At 36.4% G+C, this 22,174-nt stretch overlaps 1 pseudogene; it reads right to left on the bottom strand.

The window, feature by feature from the left end:
* Positions 1-2,217: 2,217 nt before the first annotated feature.
* LOC149141410 (acetyl-coenzyme A carboxylase carboxyl transferase subunit alpha, chloroplastic-like) lies at positions 2,218-21,912 on the bottom strand (annotated as a pseudogene).
* Between the last annotated feature and the right edge of the window lie 262 nt (positions 21,913-22,174).

Below are 22,174 nucleotides of genomic sequence, written 5' to 3'. Positions count from 1 at the left end.
TCTGGCCATTATTTTTGGTTTTCCTCATGTTGCTTTTGTTTCTATCCATGCAGCTTTCGAATGGTGGTGTAATCAAAGGGAGCCAAAGCGTTTTCTCATCATTATCATGATTTGGTGCGCATGGAAATGGAGGAATCACAAAATTTTCCGAGATTCCAAAGATCCCTACAAATCCATTCTTCACCACATCACTGCTATTTTCGATTCAATTCCAATTCAGCTGGCCAATTAGCACGGGATTGCCTCATTTCTATGGTTCTGCTTTTTGGTATCATTGGTCAATGTGTTTCCCAGATTGTTCTTGGAATATGTCTTCCCCGGCTTTCTTTTTGTGCATCTATTCATATGTTTCCCCTGAACATGCTGTATATATGACTGCATATGCTTCATCCTTCCTGCTATATGAGGCTTGCTCGGACATCTGTTTTCTGCTGATTCTCAAATGACCTGGAATGTGGCCTCACATGCCACTTTTTTGTATCCCATGCTGGTTTTTATATTGCCTCAATATAATACATGATGCTTTTTTCTCTGGAAAAAAAAAAAAAGAAGAAAGAGTAGTGAAATACTAGGAACTAGTATATGTTTGCGTGTGTGTTTTTTTAAGCCATTGTGGTGCAATAGTAATGAAACATACCTACATGCAAGGTAAATTCGTAATTGATCGTTACATTACTGGGTCTAATTTTAACGATCCCAACATATTTAATTTTTTAAGTATGTTGCGAAATATCTCCAATTCAAGTTTACGCATACAAACTTATTTTGATTAATGTCATAGAAACGAATATATATTATATGTGGACAATATCGATTCAATTTTTGTGAGGAGGTATACATGGTATTACATTATGCATGGTTCGGTTAATCTAAAATTCTCAAAAATACTAAACAATTAAAATTTATCATTTATGCCCTACGTTGTTATTAGTGATTCAACCAAAAAAACAATAATCATGTGTTTTGTATGAGAGTTTACCTTGTACCTTGAAAAGAAAGAAGCAATTTTTTTAAACTTGAGAGTTGACTTACAACGAAGTTTCAACTTTTAGGCTATAAAGTTCCAAATCTATCAGAATAAAGATTTGATAACTCGTTTTTCAACCACATATTGAATCATTTCAACTATCTGATAAGGCTTATGGTTATTATTCTTTCTTGCTTTCTTTCTAAAACTTGTCCTAATGACTTTGCACTCCACTAATTTTTTTTCTTCAACAGCTTACTGTATTCATTAGACTCAACAATCTTGGCTCTGATTTTATCATCAATACCAAAATCTCTTGCCCATATATGCCACCATAACAACAACACTCGTGAATTGATGAGTATTTATTACCAATCATTATTTTATAATACCAACCAATTTAATTGATAGAGGGATCAAAATTATAGGTAGTGCAATTGTATAACAAACTCTTTATTAAAAATAATTCAATTGTAGTAGGAAGATAACCAAATCTTGTGAACCATGTTGAGTAAGGTCCAAAACTTGTTTTCTTGTGCCCATGGTAATAAAGTTCAAACACGATTCCACTTTCATGTCAACCAAGGACGTTGAACAATATTCACCTCTTCTAAATCAATCAATAACTATAAGATACCTTTGTTTAAATTTGGGACTAGAAGATCTTTGGTGTAGAGAAGTGGAGTTATATTAATGCGAACTTGGGTGTTACAAAGTTAAATATTCAAAATTAAAGAATGAATAACTATTAGTGTTCTGTCGGAGAATCACAAACTTTGTATACATTATGCACTTACATGATATGGCTATTTATTAGAGGATTCGTTGGTGACTGGCAAGTGATCAAGAGAGATTATCAAATTGTGCAGGCTTTGGGACAAGACATTGCTTAACTTGATTCACCAATTACATCAACCCTTAGATTTACAGTGATCTTCAGTTACCTAGCTAGTCATGGACACACGCGGGTATTAGGTTCCAATTTGCCTCACCTCCGTGGAACAAATACTTAATTCAAATTATTTTATTATTAGTATTATTATTATAGGTGCATCCCTTTTCTTCATGTTACATTTTCTATAGGCATCCAACTATCTATCTTGCCAAAGACCAATAGCATAGAACTTGGTAATTTGATCTTGTTGCATCTCATCAGGGCTCATTTGGAGCAGCTCATGCATGTGCTACATGACATCGTTCTTTATTAGTTTTGAAGGCTCAAATAGGTCCACATGTGAGCCACTAAGAGGTTAAGGAATAACTTCATCATTAATCTTAAATTTGTGTAGTTCTTGGGCCATAATTCTCAATTTATTTGTTGCCTTAGGAGCAACTTTAGCTAACTTATAGAGGATTGTAACACACAACTCAGAGCTAACTACATAATACAATGAATTTTCTTGCATTAGCATTTTGTTACAACATCATATTGCAAGTGCTACACCTAGACCACCTTCTTCAATAACAGCTAGAACCTTAAGGCTAGACATTGACCTCCAATTGTGGGTTATTGCTTCCCCTTGGCCTTTTTCTTCAGACTAGTTCTCAGCATATGCACTTGGAGTATCAAGGAAAACTTTGTTGATCAACATGCTTCATCATTCACAAAGCCTTTCGATAGCCATGTGGAGTTGGCACTGCAAAATTTCGATGAATATTCCTATAAGCAATAAGTTGGTTCCATCTATTATTCCAATACTAATCACAATCATCGAATAATCATATCCAACGTGACCACTGTGTAACTCCACCCACTTATCAGTAATATTGAACATATGATCAAGAAAAAGTAGGCCTATTTGGATGCCATGCAACACTTAAAACATTATATTGGACTCAGTTGGGCATATAGATCTTTCACGACTTGCTCATTTTTTTCAATTTTTTTTTTTCCAGCTTATTATTTCTATGCTTCACATTTTCTTTTTATTATTGATATTGCACAATGATTTCTTGATATTATTTCCCTTTATTAGCTATATTAAAGGAACGTTTATCCTATAAATAGGAAGCCTAGTAATGCACATTAGAATATTTTGATTATTTAATTTATTATTACGGGTCATGTTGTATTATGTCTATTTTTTAGAAGATTATTTTATTATTTAGAGTATTACAATATTGGTTATGGTAAGGTTCAGCGCTTAGTGCTTCCTCTCACTTCAAGCTTTACGCTCTCAATAATGCTACGAGGAATCTCGCAGAGAAGGTCCTCAATACCTAAGTAAATCTGGTGGTTATGGTGTGTGCGGCCGTAAATCTCTTAATGTACGAGATCTCTCATATCGTATGGAATTTATTTCAAATTCAGTGCAACTTCATGATAAGAAAAGAGGTATATATTTCAGAGTAAAGGAGGATGGCAACGAGGATGATACACTCCATTTTAAAATGGAGGAAATAGATGAGATCCAAAGAATTAAAGGCAACACTCAAGTTCACTAAACAAAAATAACAAGAGGGTTAAAGAAAACATTCAACTTCAAGGGTCCATAGGTCCTAGAGGCTGAACCTATGCTTTGATACCAAATGTAGGGACCCTCACTATGACACCTAATTTTTTTGTAAGATTTAAATTTACAATCAAAGTACCAACAAGTTACCAAGTACAGGGAGCAACTCATATTTAAGTTATGATATTATAATAATAAGAAAACAATCATTTTGTTTCAACTAGCCAATTGTTAGCCATGCCCAAAATGAAGTCACATATTACTTAAATTACATCAATACTGAAAACACATCAATTTGAGATACATATGATGGTAGCCACAAAATGTAGTTCAACCATCATAACATTCAGTTTTACAATCTGGTGATTCTAGATATATTGATAATCATATAACAAAATTTAAGAATACACAAGGTATCGTTGACCAAGAAGTGGAATTTCGATTCTTGGCCTTGCTGCTACTTACGCTCCCTTCTTGTTGTCTCGTCCATGTATGAATAATGATGTGTCCCGAACAAATGTTGCTGACTCACCAATTGACCTCCCAGCCTACTCCTTGGGTACTCTTCTTCCCCACGAACCCTTGAGCTACAATGGGGTTGCACAATAGAGTAAGAATGCTAACTAATGGAGGAGAGCACTCTTGGCTCAAGAGTCCCCTCTCTATTGTCCTCCACCTCACCAAACTCACTATAGCTTTATAGTAACTCACAATAGAATTATCTTATCCATCCAACAATATGTAAATTTTCCTATAGGTTCACATCTCACGTAATGTACTAAAACACAAGACAAGAATCTACTCTACTCTTTAAACATCGGAAACCAATGATCGATGAAAAAAATAATCGACAAGAGGAAGATAATCAAAGACACATAACACAATTGTTTCTCTGGGGAAAGCCAATGCTCAAAACCCCAACTATCTATTGCATTAATAATAAATCTGAGTGATAATACAAGGCTTGTTCTCACACAATTCCTGCACAAGTATGATCAACTCACTGTCTCACAAGCCCGCGCTGACCAACACTTAGCCAATTTTTGCTGCCTGCCAAGCCCTTATTTTCTTGTGCAATTCATATGAGGATCAACCCATATTTAATTGGGAAATCCTTCCTCCATAACTGTGCAATCCAAACTTAGGTCCTTCTCTAATTGCATGCATGACTTGTACAACTCGGATCATCATACAACTGATAGTACACTATCCCCGCACTCTAGTCTCAATTGGGTCTTTCTCTAAACTTACATGCATGAGTTTCTCATGAGGTAATCTTCAATTAGCTAGAGTAGCACCGAGGATGCACCAATGCACCAACTCACTACTAGACCTCTACTAGTTCCACAAACAACTAGAACTAGTTTAACTGTCTATAACTCAGTCAAACTAAGTTTATCTAATTACAACTCAAATAAACTCATCCCGAACCCCTAAAATTTAGGGAGAACATATACATGACTACAAAAATACTTCCAACTCAAAATTCTTAAGCTAATTAAGTTAATTAAACTCAATTAACTATTTAGAAGTTTCTATGGGAATATAATTCGATTTTAATTCTCAATTTAATTCAAGGACAAATTAAGCTGGAATTTCTTGTTACCATTTCTCAACACAATAGGGAAAAAAAGGGGTCCCTCTCCCATAGCTTTCCTCTCCTTTTATAGGAGGCTTCATAGGTGACACTTGGCACTTCAAGCATAAATAATTATTTTTATTAATCTAAAAGTTTGATTATTCACCCACCCATGTGTAACCCTCTCACTAGGGCTTTCCTAAATTATTTACTTAATTTTTTCTTCAAACATAATATTGTCTCTTCACCCCAACATGACTCCCTATTTCTTCTCCTAGTTATCTCTTGATTCTCCTTTTATGTTCCTTGGTTTGTGTTCATTACTAAATTCAATTGGTAGGTCTCAGATTTGGTCCCTCAAATACATCCTAGTTTAACTCAATTTGACTCTTAAATGGAGATCCTTGTGTTTCCATTTTCCATAGGGAGATTCTCTCATAAAATTAAATTTCTCTAATTTAAATTTATTATTCTTTATTTTCATTCCCACCCTCTTTTCTTAATGAGGTTAAACTATTTTAGGATTAATATTTCTAATGAACTCTATTTCCCTTTCCCCCTTTTGCTTATTAAAACACTTATGCCCATTATCTACCTAAGATTTCCAAACATGGGAAGGGTAGAGTTCTCAAGTGGTCCAATCTTTTTATTTCTTCCTATTCTCTCTTTACCACAAGTTTGATTCTTGATCTAGATGACTTAGTGTTGAGAAATATAGGGGAAGCTAGATTATGTGATTTCTCTTACTTTGTTAAATGCTTGTGATGTATTTTTGCTTATCTTGATTAGATTCCTTTTCACCTTAATTATTATTGTGTTCTTTTCATCAAACAACTACCAAACCATAAAGAACAATGAGACAAAATGACACAAGATATAAGTGATCAACCAGGGCCAAAAGCTCTCCACTTGAGATGAAAACCCACAAGAATTCCTCTTCTTATAGAATCTTCAATTGACGACTTCCAAGACCTATGACCCTTGACCAAGGCCCTCCAAGATCAAGTCCCTTGATGAGATTTCCTTCTAGCAGTTCCTTAGCAACTACTGCAATTTCAACCTCCAACAAATTCTTCTGCCTAACAAATTCTTCTGCAACTTTGACAAGCAAATTCTACTGAAACTTCGACCTCTCCAACAAATTCGTAGTTTCGAATTTTCATAGCTTCGACCTTGTTGCAACTTCACAACTTCGATGCAGCGTCACAACTTCGATGCAGCATCACAACTTCAATGCAACTTCACAAATTTTATGCAACTTCACAGCTTCAATGCAACTTCAAAACTTTGATGCATCTTCAAAATTTCATATTGCCCAATAACTATAGAAACCCTAACAAAAGAGAAAGAGAGAGGCCCAAAACTTCAATCTTATTCTTGTTCTTGTTCTTCTTCGTCCTTTTCCAGATTCTATCTTGAGGAGATCGAACTTGCTTGAGAGTATGTCCAAATGAGGTCGAGTTCCTTCTTATTTATAGGATTTTGAGGGGTACAAATTATTGTCTTTAGGCTGACTTGTCCCTTCATGTAGGCTGACTTGATCTTTGCACCATGACGAGGCCTTGGAGGGTCTTCTGACTTTATTTTAACTCGAATAAATTTTCTTTACAATATGTAACATGTCCAAAAGGATCTTTCATACATGACAATTACTCAATTGATTTTTAGACTCAATGACAAGCCCTAGAAGCAAACAATGGGTTCTTGACCTAAAAATAAATCTCCCTTGAGCATGAAACCCATGCCTCAAGAACAACAATAATAAAATTAATTTTCTCTTTTCATTAAATACATAAAATCATGATAACATATGTCATTATGGAGACCGAACCTAGTGGCATATTTCAACACTCCCTCTTAAGTAGGGAGGTATTCAAGGTACTTTGACATTCTCAATCTGAAGAATTCTCATCAGAAGAGTCGTATTGATAACCCATCTATTTAACATCATATCATCCAACATTATCACAAAGCAAGGCATTGACTAACAACTCTATCTCTCTACAAGATCAAAACACAATGTTGGCGAGACCAATGACTTATCGACTCCATCATCATTGTCTCTCAAGGAACATACCCCACCCCGGTGTTCACAGAGTATGTCCTTCCATGAATATTCTTATCTTGGATTCACAGTCCTCAAAGAATATCGGTCCTATATGAATACTCTTAGCTTGGATGCCCTATCGCATCCTCAAAGAGTGTCGGATGCCAGATGCTTACCCAATCCTCCATTCTTTCTTCCAAAGTGAAGACAAGAATGATTTCTATCTCTCCCTCTCAAATAGGGAGGATATACCCATTCCTATGAAGGAATGTACCCATTCCTATAAAAGGAATATATCCAAACTCCCTCTTATCTAGGGACTTGTCCAAGCTCCCTCTTAACTAGGGACTTACTTCTCGCAAATTTCTGCTCTAGGTAGAGGCCATGGGGCTATCAACTACTTGTGGGGCTCCTTCTTTTGATGTCATGAAGTTCATCTTTAACATTATGGAGCCTTCATCTTTTGGTACTTCTTCATAGGGCATCGACCATCCATCACTTTCCTTCACGAGACACATTGGTCATGTCATCCTTCTCTTTATCGGAAAGTGATCTGCTAGTCCCCATCTGGCTTTTTCCTCATACCGATACGTCTTTCAAGTCGTGTTTCCTCCAGGATATTCATCCAACCACATGAGTGTTAGTTGTAGGTGACATCTACAACTATGTTTTCAATAGCCTTATCAACCCATCCAAATTTTGTTCAGAAATAAAAAAAATGAACATCAAATCAAAGTTACCTTTTGTGATGCCCTTTCATCATGACATCTCACTTACCTGCAACATCCTACACACTCATAAACACATCTCCAATACTTCATATGTTAAGGGTCTCCTTTCTTTACAGACCTTATCGAGGTCTTCTTCTATATGGAGAAGCCATAATCAATTCTTCTAGTCGTTGGATGTTGACTTCCTATGACTATAGTTACATCTTTCACGATCTCTTATTTCTTTCTTCACATATTGCTTCCTAGGAACTTTCCATACATAATTCCTTCATCTTTTTCAACTACCTCATATTCCATGTGAGGACATATTATGTCAATTTCATCTTATTGACATGTGAACCATGCATTCATGCATTTTATCAAAAGAAGAGATCCTTGATCATGCTCACAAGGTAGAGCATTTACCCATGTTATCTCAACTATATGATGACATGACTTAATCTATCAAATATATACATACCTCTTTTCTCCTTTTGGTCATCTAGACTTCCTTCATCAACTTCATTTCCTTGATTGAGAGTACTTCAATCACCTTGAATTGTTGCACTCCTTTTTCAACATACCATCTGTTATCACTCAGGTTGTCCTTAAGCTCATGAAAGGATACGGCCGAAGTAACCACAAACCAATCTTTGGACTGCAGGTTCTATCCCACCTGCAATCAGAGAGGGCTCTCTCTTTCTGATTTAGCTTTGTTGAAAATGATTTTAGGCTAGTTATTGAGTTCAAGGGGTTTTGTTTTGATTTTGGTGGGAAGATTGATGCTTTCAAGTAGAGAGGCAAAACATAGTGTGATAAGTTTCAAACCATTGGGCATGGAGTCATGGAGTAAGACTGTTGGTGCGTTTTCTTGGTCACAAGAGAGGAAAATGGAGCAAGACAGCTGCATATGAAACAAACATTCAAGGCAAAGAGATGGATTGAAAGGCTAAGGAATGAGAGGCAATTAAGAATCTCTCATTCAGGTTAGCAAGGGGAAGATAAATGAGCCCTATCTAGGAGCAGCTAAGAATTCCTAGATAACAGTCATTCATATGTGAAATAGATCAAACATGAGCCATAAAAGAATTCATATTTATGCCTAAATCAAGAGGAAAAACATTAAGAAGCCACAGAAACTGAGCATAGAGTGCAGTTAAGCAAATTATAAACCAATCCTTCGTTCTGCAACTTGAGCATATATGAAATTGAAATAACAGAGGTGAGGAACACTTATTGATTCATATTGCAGCACAAGAATTCCAAATTCATCCTTCAGAAACCATTAACAACACATCAAACAGTCCATTCTCCAAGCTTTCAACAATCTTTGATTAAGAAAAACATATCAGATATACAGTGCGAGTCTCTCATGAGGATTATCAACCAACCAACCCTTTAAACAGTGAATTAGGGTTGTTTATATAAGCAAAATATCTACACTAATCAGATCTCAGACAGATCTGTTGTAATAAATGTCCTAAACCTAACACATGTCTGAAATAAATGCGGGAAAATATCCTCGAGCTGCGCTGGGTGCAGCTGTAACAAAAAGGAATTAATGTATTGCCTTTATGGCTCTGTGCTGATCACTTAGCCATAACTGTGCTTTGGGTTTTGATCCATTGTTGTTCGGTGGCTTTAAATGCTTTTAACTGTGATGGGAGAGCCTTGATTAGAGCTCCACCGTCTTCTTTGACTTTGTTGGAGGTCATTTATTGTTCACCTGTATTGGGAATAAAAGTTTTCATTAAAAACATTCAACTGATACTCTTTGCCACTTCCTCTGGTACACTTTGGCGCTGAACCTGGCCTCTTTAACGTCTTCTGAGTGCTTTAGACTGTCTCATTGACCTTTTATGTCTGTTGTTCGGCCCTCCGTTGCTTTAAAAACTGTGTTTGCCCCTTTCTGAATATTGTGTGAAGAAATTCTAGTCATTTTGCGCCTTTCGGGCCTGCTGGAGGCCGAGCCAAGAAGGGCTTTCCATTTTGGCCTATTTCCCGTAGCCATGCGAGGCGCTAATCACGCATGAAAAACTGCCTCAGATTTTGATTCCGGGCTTCCTAGGCTGCGACTTGCGCCTTTCGCACTTTTTAACGATGACGTCAGCATGACATCAGCGGTGGGTCCCAGTACGGCGGTGACGTGGCAGGATGACGTCAGCAGTACGGCGGGTGACGTGTCAGTACGGTGGAGGAGGTGACGTGGCAGTGATATGGCAGGGACACAGCGGCAAGAGGCCGACGCGGCATGGTGTCGTTAGCATGATGTGGTGCTGACACAGGAGGGGGGAAGGCGGTATCTGGTTTTGGGCGCACCGCCTTTGAGCAGAAGTGGTTTCGGCAGAGGAGGCTCCGCCACAGCCGAGAGGGCGACGCGTGGCGGGAGTACGACAGTAAAACCGCCCATCTCCTGGGCGCTAACCATCGACGGCTTCGGAGATGACAAGACCCGCCCACCGTTGATCTGTGGCACGCCAGATCTGACGACCGACGGAACAGACAAGGCAGCGGAGGGTTAGGTACGAGGCCCGTGCGAATATTCGAATTTGTATAATGCCGCGGGGGGTTTAGACTTTGGTTTAGTGGGTTTTTTGCGGGTTTGCGTGCCGGGGGTAAAATTTAATGTTTGTTCAAACATTTCAACACTAAACTTTAAACAATAAGCGAGAGAGGGTGAGAATAATGAAATGTTATGGGTTAAGGGGTGAGGGAACATGTTATTAACTTGACCGAATGTCAAGTCAATCCCAGGGTTAGGACGCGGAAGGCTAATGCTAAGTCCCAGATGAACTCGGCATTTCCCAAACTGATATTTATACGGCTATAGTGCCAAGGGATGGGAATATGTACATAGGGGGATTTATTAACATATTTTTTTAGTAGGGGAAGGGGAGATAGATAGGGAGCTACATAGTAAAATTAGCAGTTAATATGAAGTGATAAGAAAGCGCTAAGTATGTGAATCTTAGGCTACTTAGGGGGAAAATGATTCATAGAAGAAGTATGAACATTCCTTGAGTAAAGCAGATCTTTACCAAGGCAAACGATATGAAAAAATGATGAAGCTAAGAGGTATCAAGAAGATCTTGACCTCTTCAGGAAATTAGTGAGTGATTTGGGGAATGAGAAGAAAGGGGAGTTAGATGCCTCGCTTGAGCTCCTCCAAATGAAAACTGCCTTGTACCTGTGATCTGAAGTACAATATCACTTTGAAACACAAAATTGATCACAAATCAACATTCTGCAACCTCAAAAACTACCTACCCAGCCTACTTACCTAGCATTTTTTCTTCTTTTTGGTTTGGGTGCACTTAGACTTGCAGACCCTGCTTATCCTTTTTTCTTTTGACTGCCCTCCTATCTAAATCTACACTTATTTCTTCCAAGGGCCCAGATTAAGCAGTTGGGCTCCTTTGATTCTCTACCTATCTACAAATCTGCCAAGATTAAACTGTTTGGACAGATATTCATTCTCTATATTCTAAAACAAGAAATTGAAACCTAGGAAAACCAAGATTAGGTTGTTTGGACTTCCCTTAATAGAAAATTCTTCAAAAATGGTTAACTCATCAAAACTTGGAATACAGCAGTGGCATTTAGAATGGCACACTTTCATGGTCTCTTTTTTGACCTCTTTCTGGAAAAATGGAGCATTGCAGCATGCAAAGTATGACATATTTGGCATGTAAAACTGTCAATCATGAAAGATGAACACCTGTTGCAACAGGAGGCTAACACCATCATCCTTCTAAACAATGTATCCCACACAAGGTGGAATGATCAGCGAGACACTTGCTTCTTCCAAGTAGAGGTGAATCTTTTGGTGAAGATTCCAACGGAGGATCTTGATTATCCTCATTTGGAAAATGCTCCTTTCTCATGACGATTATGTATTATGAATTCCTTCTATTATAATAGATGACTTTCTTTCAATCATATGTACTATATATGATTTCAATGAGGCTGCCAAGAGTTACTTCCTTTATATGATAACTGCCACATCTCTGTAGACTTCTACTTCAACTATTCTTTCAAGCTTCTCTAATGATGTCATGAGATCTTGCTTTAATGATATGCTTCTAGTATGATACCATCTTCTACAAAGATGCATCTCGTCATAATACTTCTCATCTTGACTACCATGGTGGAGATATTTTCACCTCCTAATTCTCCTTGCTATGCATTGGAGAAACCCTAATAGTGAAGATCTATCCCTTTGGATTTATTCTCATCAAGTTCTTCCACTTCTTTAGTGATATGAGCTTCATTTCTTTCTTTCCTCATGTTATCCTTCTTGAACTTCAAACAATCTCTCTTGTAGTGCTCATATTCTTGACAACCATATCATTGGACTTTTGACATACTTTCTCCTTTTTATGAGAACCAAATTTCCCAAACTTTCCTTTTCTCTTAGCCATGGCAACAAATGCTTGAACTTGTTCACCTGGACCCACATTTCTCTTTGCTTTCAACTTGGTTTCTTCAATTTTACACAATGACCAAAGTTCGTTGAATGGGGTGGCTTCCTTCTTTCCAAAGATGCTAGATGTGAAGTTGCCCCATTCCTCTGGAAGTGCATTGAGCACTATGGTGGTCATTTCTTTATCGGACATTATTTCTCCCAACTCTTGTAGTTGGTCTCTTATTTATGATACCTTCATAAAATATGGGGTTATTCCATATTCCTTTGAGATCTTCATTTTGTACAACTCGTTCCTCAAAGATATCACTTCTCCTGCAGTACTTACAGAGAACAATTCTATTAACTTGTCATATATTTATTTTGATGTCTCCAACTTTGATACATAAGGTATGAGGGGATCTTTGATGGATTCAATGAGAATCCTTTGATCCCTTCCCCTTTCATATAATTTTCTAGAGCTCGAGATTCTTCCTTTGGAGGCTTAGTAATTGATCCCTTAACATGTTCAACGACTTCATTTTCTACGAGGATCAAATTTGTCCTCTTCTTCCATACAAGAAAGTTTGATGACCCAACCAATTTGTTGCTTTTCATGCAAAATGAAGTCATTTTGATAGGCGATTCAGTCATAAATATAAAGGTACTTGTCAAGTGAAGATGCTCCTTGATGACAATATCTTCAACTTCCGTTGCCTTTTTTTATTTTTATGATGACATTGATAATAAAAGATGTCTTCTTGATGAAGATGTCTTCCTTCAAAAGTGATCCTTCAAAGAGAGGGAGATTACCTTGATTCGTTGATGATGATGACAACACATCTTCTTGCTTCCCTTGAATGTAGAGACTTCAATATGCTTCAATGTGTAGTCCTTCCAGGTAGGGTCCTTGAGATCTTCTTTGATGATGATGTGTGAGCTTCCCAATGATGCTTCAAGTGAGAAATCATTCTTTTGATAAGCTAGGGTTCTGAGGTCTTCTTTGCTTGTACTCAGTCCTTGTGAATGTATTCTTGATGGTACGATGTCAATGTTTTGATATTTCTTGATACTCCTTTTGATATTCCTTCTAGTGCTTTGGCCTTTGAGTGTCCTTCTTTTAGTTTCATTCCCTTGTCTTAGTACCTTATTTGATACCATGCTGAGAAATCTAGGGGCAGCTAGATTATGTGATTTCTCTTACTTTGATAACTACTTGTGATGTATTTTTGCTTATCTTTATTAGATTCTTTTTCACCTTAATTATTATTGTTTTATTTTCATCAAACAACTACCAAACCATAAAGAATAGTGAGACATAAGGACACAAGATATAGGTGATCAACCAGGGCCAAAACCTCTCCACTTGAGACGAAGACCCACAAGAATTCCTCTTCTTATAGAATCTTCAATTGATGAATTCCAAGACCTATGACCCTTGACTCAGGCCCTCCAAGACCAAGTCCTTCAATGAGCTTTCCTTCTAGCATTTCCTTAACAACTACTGCAATTTCAACCTCCAACAAATTCTTCTACCTAGAAAATTCTTCTGCAACTTCGACAAGCATATTCTACTACAACTTCAACCTCTCCAGCAGATTCACAATTTCGACCTTTCACAACTTCGACCTAGCTGCAACTTCACAACTTTGATGCAACTTCACGACTTCAATGAAACTTCACAACTTTTATGCAACTTCACATCTTCGATGCAGCTTCACAACTTCAATGCAGCTTCAAAGCTTCGATGTAGCTTCACAACTTTGATGCAACTTCAAAATTTCATCTTACCCAGTAACTGTAGAACCCTAACAAAAGAGAAATATAGAGGCCCAAAACTTTGATCTTGTTCTTCTTGTTATTCTTCTTCATCATCATCCTTTTCCAGCTTCTATCTTGAGGAGATCGAACTTGCTTGAGAGTATGTCCAAATGAGGTCGAGTTCCTTCTTATTTATAGGCTTTTAAGGGGTACGAATTACTATCTTTAGGCCGACTTGTCCCTTCATGTAGGTCGACTTGATCTTTGCACCATGACGAGGTCTTGGAGGGTCTTTTGACTCAAATAATTTTTCTTTACAATATGTAACATTGCCCAAAAGGGTCTTTCATACATGACAATGACTCAGTTGACTTGTAGACTCAATGACAAGCCCTAGAAGCACTCAATGGGTGCTTGACCTAAAAATAAATCTCCCTAGAGCATGAAACCCATGCCTCAAGAATAATAATAATAAATTTAATTTTCTCTTTTCATTAAATACATAAAATCATGATTACATATGTCATTATGAAGACCGAACCTAGCCTACATATTTCAACACTTAGTTCTAAAACCTCATTCACCACATTATGTGAATTAGTATGATTACCATATCTTAATTATATTTTAGTAGTTCCTTATTGATGCCAAGGGAGCCAAGTTGGTCATTCCATTCAAGAAATTCCCTTTGAAGTTCCAAGGGTTCCATGCCAACAATTTCTTCTTGATGTCAGTGTTTTGTGCCCTTCAAGAACTTCCCTTTGAAGTTCCAAGGGTGCCACATTGTTTAACCTTCAAGCATCCAATGACTATGAGGGGAAGAACTAGGTGCAACAATGGAGATCACTATCCTCTCCTATGTCACCCTCTATAGTGAGACTAATGGTGTTGGATATCGAGGAATCCACCTTGAAGTATGCCCCCTAGTAAAATCTTCATGAGTGACCCAATCTGGGGTTCGCCCCCACAACATTGTGATCTTCAAGGTGAAGGTATCCCAACACCTTCAACCTAAGTCACGACGGGAGTGCTAGTGGGTGAAAGTAGGGATGTTTTCCCACCATTTCCATGAATTTTCATCTATCTGTACAATCCCATGACCCTTGTGTGAGTCATTTGGCCAAGCAATTAACCTGTGGTTGCAACCACTAACATGTCATTAGAATTCACTACATAATTTTAAATTGAACTTTATGAATTTTTGAGACAATAATATGTAATTCAAACCAAACCAGAGGTTTCTAACTCATCACATGCAAATGCATCTGGGTTGTCTCTAGCCACAGTCAATAACCATTACTAATATTTGTTCATAATGTTAGTCATTGATATAATTGTGTATGCTAAATACAAAATCATCACTAATTATAAGCAAGAAGCTAATGTAAACAAGACAACATAATGAAACCATCACATGATTAGACAATCATCAAATAGGTCCATCATAGACATTTCTGTCATGACATCAAATTGGCATATCACAATTATTATCCCCTCCACTAATAGTAAAAGTCAAATAATTAGATTCTCAAACTGAGGTCCTCAAAGAATAATGTATGATCCTAGAGGATATATCTAGGAAAATGTAATGTTGGGATCAGTTAACCAAAGTGGAGCAATACAATGTGCATGTGGGCCAAGGTGATATCGTGCCACACTCAAACAACTATCAGTAGTATCTAGTCCCAAAATAGTCATGATAGAACATCATCAAATTCTTCAATAACCATATGTAACATAAGCATCAATGCAATGCAAATTGAAATCAAAATAAACACATAATAATCATCATCACATGGATTTATAATAGTAAAAACGATCATTGGATCATTAACCTTAATGTTCTAAAAAATAAAGTAGAAGCCATAAAATCTGTCTCAAAATTCCAAGTAAGATAGAAGTGTTGGTCTCATAGTCAAGGTAAAATGGGGCATTACACTCTTGCAAGAGGCTTTGTGAATATATCAAATATTTTGTTCCTTCGTTGATATTCCAACCTTGCAATTTGTTCAACTACCTGTTCTCTAAGAAAGTGATACTTTATAGGTATATGTTTGGTTTTTGAATGAAGAACAAGGTTCTTAGACATACTTATAACACTTGTATTATCACATACAATGGGAATCAGTCCATCATATATTACCTTCATGTGTTGCAAAGTTTGCTTCATCAATAAAATTTAAGTGCAACATGCAGCAACTGCTATGTACTCAACCTTAGTTGTGGACAATAGGATTGATGTCTACATTTTGCTTAATCAAGCCACCAAACAATTCCCTAGAAATAAAGCACCACCATTTGTGCCCTTCCTATCATCAAGACTGCCAACCCAATTGAAATTTGTGTACGCAATTAAGGAAAAGTTTTGACCCTTGGGATACCATAGACCAAAGTTCATTATGGCTTTTAAATATCTGAAAATTCCTTTTTTCTACTAATAGATGACTCTCTTTAGGGGCTCATTGCTACCTTGCTACTAAGCCAATTTACATTATGTCTGGCGTTGAGGCTGTTAGGTACAAAAGGTTGCCAATCATTGCTCTAAAGATTGTTGACCTAGGGTGTCTCATCTTCTTTGCTCAGCTTACATCTAGTGACCATGGGAGTGTTAACAGGTGAACATTCTTCCATCCCAAACTTTTTCAACATCTCATTGGGGTAGTTGCTTTGGGAGATAAACATTCCTCTATCTGTTTGTGTTATTCTCAAACCAAGGAAGAAGGATAGTTCTCCTAGCATTGACATTTCAAAATCAGCTTGCATTTCAACTGTAATTTTTTGGCTTAGAAAATTTGCATCATCAAAACATTATGTTGTCAACATTAAACAATAGTGACTAAAATATTTTCATTTTCAGCTTGATATACAATTTACTATCAGTTGTCCCTCTTTTGAAGCCTTGTTGTTGTAGATGTTTGTCTAATTCAAGATACCATGCTCTGGGTGATTGCTTTAGTCCATATAAAACCCTTTTAAGTATGAATACATCATCTAGATTATCTAACAACCAAAACCCTTTAGGTTTCTCTATATATACTTCCTCTTCAATTTCTCCATTTAGAAAGGTTGATTTCACATCCATTTAATAAACTTTAAATTTCTTGTGATGGGGAAATGTTAAAAACATACTTATTGCCTCTAATATAGCAATAGGGGAAAAAAATTCTTCAAAGTTCACTCCTTTAACTTGTGCATATCCTTTGCACACTGATTTGGCCTTATTTCTAACAACTTGTCCCTTTCCATTTAACTTATTCCTAAAGACCCATTTTGTGCCAATGGAATTTTTATTTCTTGGCCTTGGAACTAATTCCTAAGTCCGATTTTTCTCAATATAATTCCTCATTCATGGCATTTATTCAATGCTTATCTTGACTTGTATAAGAAAAATATTTGGGTTCAATAGTGAACAACATGGAAATATGTTCTTGATTAGTACCTGCAAGTTTTCTTCTAGTTTGAACTCCTATTTCCTTTTCAACAAGAATTTCATTTACAGGGTGATTCTTTTGTACATACCTTGAAGGGGTTTTTGGATGGGAGCATGTTGCATCTTCTTCCTCTATTGATTCCTCATATTTTTCTTCTTCACACTCATTGCTAATTGGACCGGTTTGGATTTATATATCTTGGCTCCTTCTCTTGGAGAGGTAGAGCTTCATGCACCTTCACATCAATGTTGTCAACAATTTTGCACAATCTTTTGTTATAGAAATCTATAGCCTTTGCTCTTAGTTGAATATCCTAAAAATATGCCTTCATCAGCTTTGGCATCAAACTTACCCAAATTGTCATCATTAATCTTGATGTAGCACTTATTGCCAAAGACCTTGAAGTGCTTGATTGAAGTTGGTTTTCCATACTACAACTCATAGTGAATTTTATCATTGTTTGGCATAAAGTGATTTTTATTCAATATGTGGATTGTTGTAGAACAACTTCAATGCAAAAGGTGTTTGGAATATTTTTCTCATCCAACATTGCTCTATCCATTTGCTGCACCACACCATTTTTTTGTGGAGTGTTTGCAATTGAGAATTGTCTCCTTATTCCATGTTTTTCACAAAGATCATCAAATCGCTCGAGGTAAACTCCCCACCTCTGTCAAACCTTAAGAATTTTATTTCACAATCAGTTTGGTTTTCAACAAGGGCTTTGAAAACTTTAAACTTACCAAGTGCTTCAGATTTATCCTTTAAAATGAAACCCAAGTCAACCTGGTATAATCATCAATAATTAGTATAAAATATCATTCTCCACTCAGGTTTCAGTTCTTGAGGGTCCACAAAGTTTGTATGAACCAGTTGTAGAGGCATGGTTGATGAGTGTTCCTTAGTCTTGAAGGGAACATGTGTTGATTTTTAGTAGTTGCGGTTAGTATTCATTCGTTTTATTTGCCCGCAAAATTGTAAAAGGATAAAATATCCTTTTGATTCCAAGTTGGCTCCAAAATTAAAGAGGGAAAATAAAATTTTGAATTTCAAAAGTTTACCTCCTAATAGGTCAAGTCAGCCCTGCTAGACACCCTAATTCAGCCCATTCATTCACTATATATTAGCATTCGTTCTCCTCCATTTGGCATCAAGGAAGATCACACAATTTTTTTTGTCTTTTGTTCACACGTGGGAGAAAGAGAGAGATATCTGACACAAAAGAGGCTAAGTTACTCGAGATGAAATTTTATGTGGCAGACCTAATCGTTGATCATCTTTGACTTCACATTTCTAGACAGTAGGAGGCCAAAATTCAACATATTTCTGGCAAGTTGACTTGTGCAAAATTATGGTCAATTTGGCTTTGACTCTGATTAGAATATAAAATTGTATCTCTTGTTGAATTGAATAATTTCTCATAAGAAAAGGTTGTTGGGTTTTTCCCTAGTTAAGGGTTTTCCTAGGGTAAAAGTTCTTGTGTCTTTGTGCATCATTCTTCTATTGTGATCTGTATTGTCCTATTGCATTTATGGTTGGAATTTTTGAAGTATAATTTCTTAATGATAAATTGGATTGTGCTAAAGTGAAATAAATATCATCAGATGCAATTATCAGTTTCATAAATTGTGCTAGTCTTTATTGCACTTTAAAAATCAACAACTTGAACTTGCTTACCAATTTGAGATGATTTGCATACTGTGCTGTTAGGCTTCGAAATCTTTGGAAAATCCCTTATGGCTTACTTCTTGTTGAGCTTCAACATATGATCAAAATTTAAGTGCCCCGACCTTTTCTGTCATAGCCAACTCTCGTCAAGCTTCCCAAACATCTCTTATCTTCCTCATTGAGTATGTACGTGTTCTTATAACTTTTGCCACTATTTTTCCTATGCTTTCCATTTTTATTTCACATCCTTTGGAGTGAAAGGTGACATAATATCCTTGGTCACACATCTGACTCACACTCAACAAGTTGTGATTGAGTCCATCCACAAAAAGAACGTTATGAGCCTTGCCTTTTTCATTTTCTGAGTTAAATGTGTCTTTGCCCATGATCTTGCCTAGAGCATTATTACCAAAGGTAACACTACTTGACTTATCTTCTCCTAGTGATAAGAATTTCCTCTTATCACCAGTCATATGCATGGCGCATGCACTATCCACATATCAATGGTTGCCTTGGTTTTGATCATATAAGGCAATGCCACATTCTTCTTTCTCTTCATCATTTTTCTTCTTCCATGTTTTGGGTTCTTGTACTTGCTTGATCTGAGGGGATGATCTAAATTTTCTTGTTCTACATTCAGTTGCTTTATGGCCAAAGTTGTGACAGTTATAATATTCAACATGATTTAGTAAAGGAGTGAAATGATTGTTGTTTCTTGGATTATACTTATGAGGATTCATAAATCTACTTTTCCTATTCTTTGAGGATTGATAAGATTCACTTCTAAAATGACTATCTTCAAGATATGCTTTATAATGGACAACCTTATGACTAAAATTTGTGCATGAATAACAATAACCATAAAACAAATCTTGATACCTAGAGGTAAATGACCATTGAGGGAAAAATATTATGTTTTTGTGTTGACTACCCATTTGAGATGGATGAGGTTTCTGCTAATTTTTAACTTCACCTTTATGGTTATTCAAATTGTTGTAGCTTTCCTTCCTTTGTTGTTGTTGAGTTTTATTACTGTATTTGATTTCCTTGCTATAACTTTTTTCTTTTTTGTTGTTGTTGAGCTTGATTATTTCCATGGTTTTTATGTCCTTTGAGTGCTTCAACATAATTGTTTGGCTCTTTGCCTTTAGTTTTCTTGGTGTTTTTCTCTCCTCCATAATCAAGACCATTTTTTATGAGGGGAGATCTTTGAGAACTCAGAATTTCATCTGATTTCTCAAATCCTTTAATAAACCTTAAATTTTGGTTGAACTGAGCTTGGATATTTTCTAATTCTTTTCTAATAGAGATAATTTCTTCCTCTACATTTTCACATTCCTTCCCCTTCTTTTTCAACTATTCTAAAAGAGTGTCTTCAATATTTTTGGCTTCTTTCAACTCCACCTTTAGAAGAAGTGACGAATTCTCGTATTTATCCTTTTCCTTTTCATAATTTACAAACAACTTTTTCTGCTTCTTGATTTTTTCCCAAGTCTTTGTGTTTCTTATAAGGCACTTACTAGTTCACCTTTCAGATCTACTTCAACCTCTTCTTCATCTAATTTGTATTCATCTTGACCTTCATCTTGGGTTTCTACGACCATGAGCCTAAAATCATTAATTATTTCTTCATTAGAAGGCTATTCATTCTCATCCTTTGAGGCATTGTTGTCCTCTTAGGTATAGAAGGTTTTCTTCTTGAAGTTTTTCCTTCTTGACTCTCCTATACATATCCTTTTCTTTATTGTCACATTCTTTATTTTCCTTTTTATGTGGGCATTTAAATGCATAGCGACCTACTTTTCCACAATTGAAACATTTGAAAGGCAAATTACCATTGTATTTGCTAGATACTCTCTTCAATCTTCTAACAAATTTGGCTTCTTCTTCATGAGATCCATAGCTTGAGTCTTCTTGATCTTCCTTGGTCTTATTATCTGCTTTAATGGTTGCTTCTTTTGATGTAAATCTACCTTTTGTGGTTCTCACCTCATAGGCAGTTGATGTTCCATGCAGTGGATCCATTGTTAATGTGTTGAGGTCTTGCATGTCCTCAATGTTGGGAATCATGATTGTCGTTAGACCAAAACCCGTAGGTGTTAGTCAACGATCTCATCGCCAAAGATAAGGATCCACGAGAGGCGGTTAGTCCATGTCGCGAAACACACAGGGAGTGTTGGTTTATCCAATTTCCAACAATCTCCCACCTAACGTGAGCCAGGTGTGTATCGAACTAGTGACCTAACCTCTAATACCACTTGTTGGGAATCACAATTTCCATTAGACCAAAACTCGCAGATATTAGTCAATGATCACATCACTAGAGATAAGGATCCACGAGAGGTGGTTTAGTCCATGTTGTGAAACACACGAGGAGCATTGATTTATCCAATGTCCAACACTCAATAGATGATACTTTGGCATTGAACTATTATGGAATCATACACAATTTCTTCAAGCCTCTTATGGTGTTCACTATTTCATCCACATGAAGGAAAAAAATGGTTATATCATCATCCTCGTTCATATTTAATGATTAAAAATTGCATTCTATAGACTTAGAGTTTGGCTTTCTTTACCTTACTTTATCCTTCATAGTTGTTCTTCAACTTGTCCCATATTTTCTTGGTTGTTGTGCAGTGCATGACTTTAACAAATTTGGATTAAAAAATAACACTTGAGATTACATTCATTGCTTTAGCATTATAAGAGAAATCAAGCTTTGCATCTTTCCTAATCAAAATAGTTGTCTCTTCATATCCATCCAACACTGCATATCGGATATCTACACCAAGGGACATTAGATAAGTCCTTATTCTCACCTTCCAAAAACTATAGTTTTTTCCATTGAACAAAGGAGCTTTTTCAGTAAGACCACCATCTTGGTTGGCCATGTTTCAGATTGGATCTACCTTCTGGTTGTTAGAATGTTGCTAAAGTAACTTGCTTCGATACCAATTGTTGGAAACCAGGAAATACTAAGATGGGCACTGAATCAATATTTTATAAATTTTAACAATTATTTATCCAATCAAACACATTATATAATACTTCAGTGCACCAATTTCATAAAGCTTGAATACATGATGTTTATGTGGAAACCCATATGGGAGAATGTTGAAAAAATGTAACTAGTGTCGGTCTTCATAATTGTAT

Source organism: Pinus tabuliformis, chromosome X (genome assembly GCF_031772625.1).
Source record: "Pinus tabuliformis cultivar Carrire ecotype Pingquan chromosome X, CPIR1, whole genome shotgun sequence".
In the NCBI taxonomy this organism is placed as follows: Eukaryota; Viridiplantae; Streptophyta; class Pinopsida; order Pinales; family Pinaceae; genus Pinus; species Pinus tabuliformis.
The sequence above is the reverse complement of the archived record's forward strand: the minus strand, read 5'-3'. Positions and strand labels throughout refer to the sequence as shown.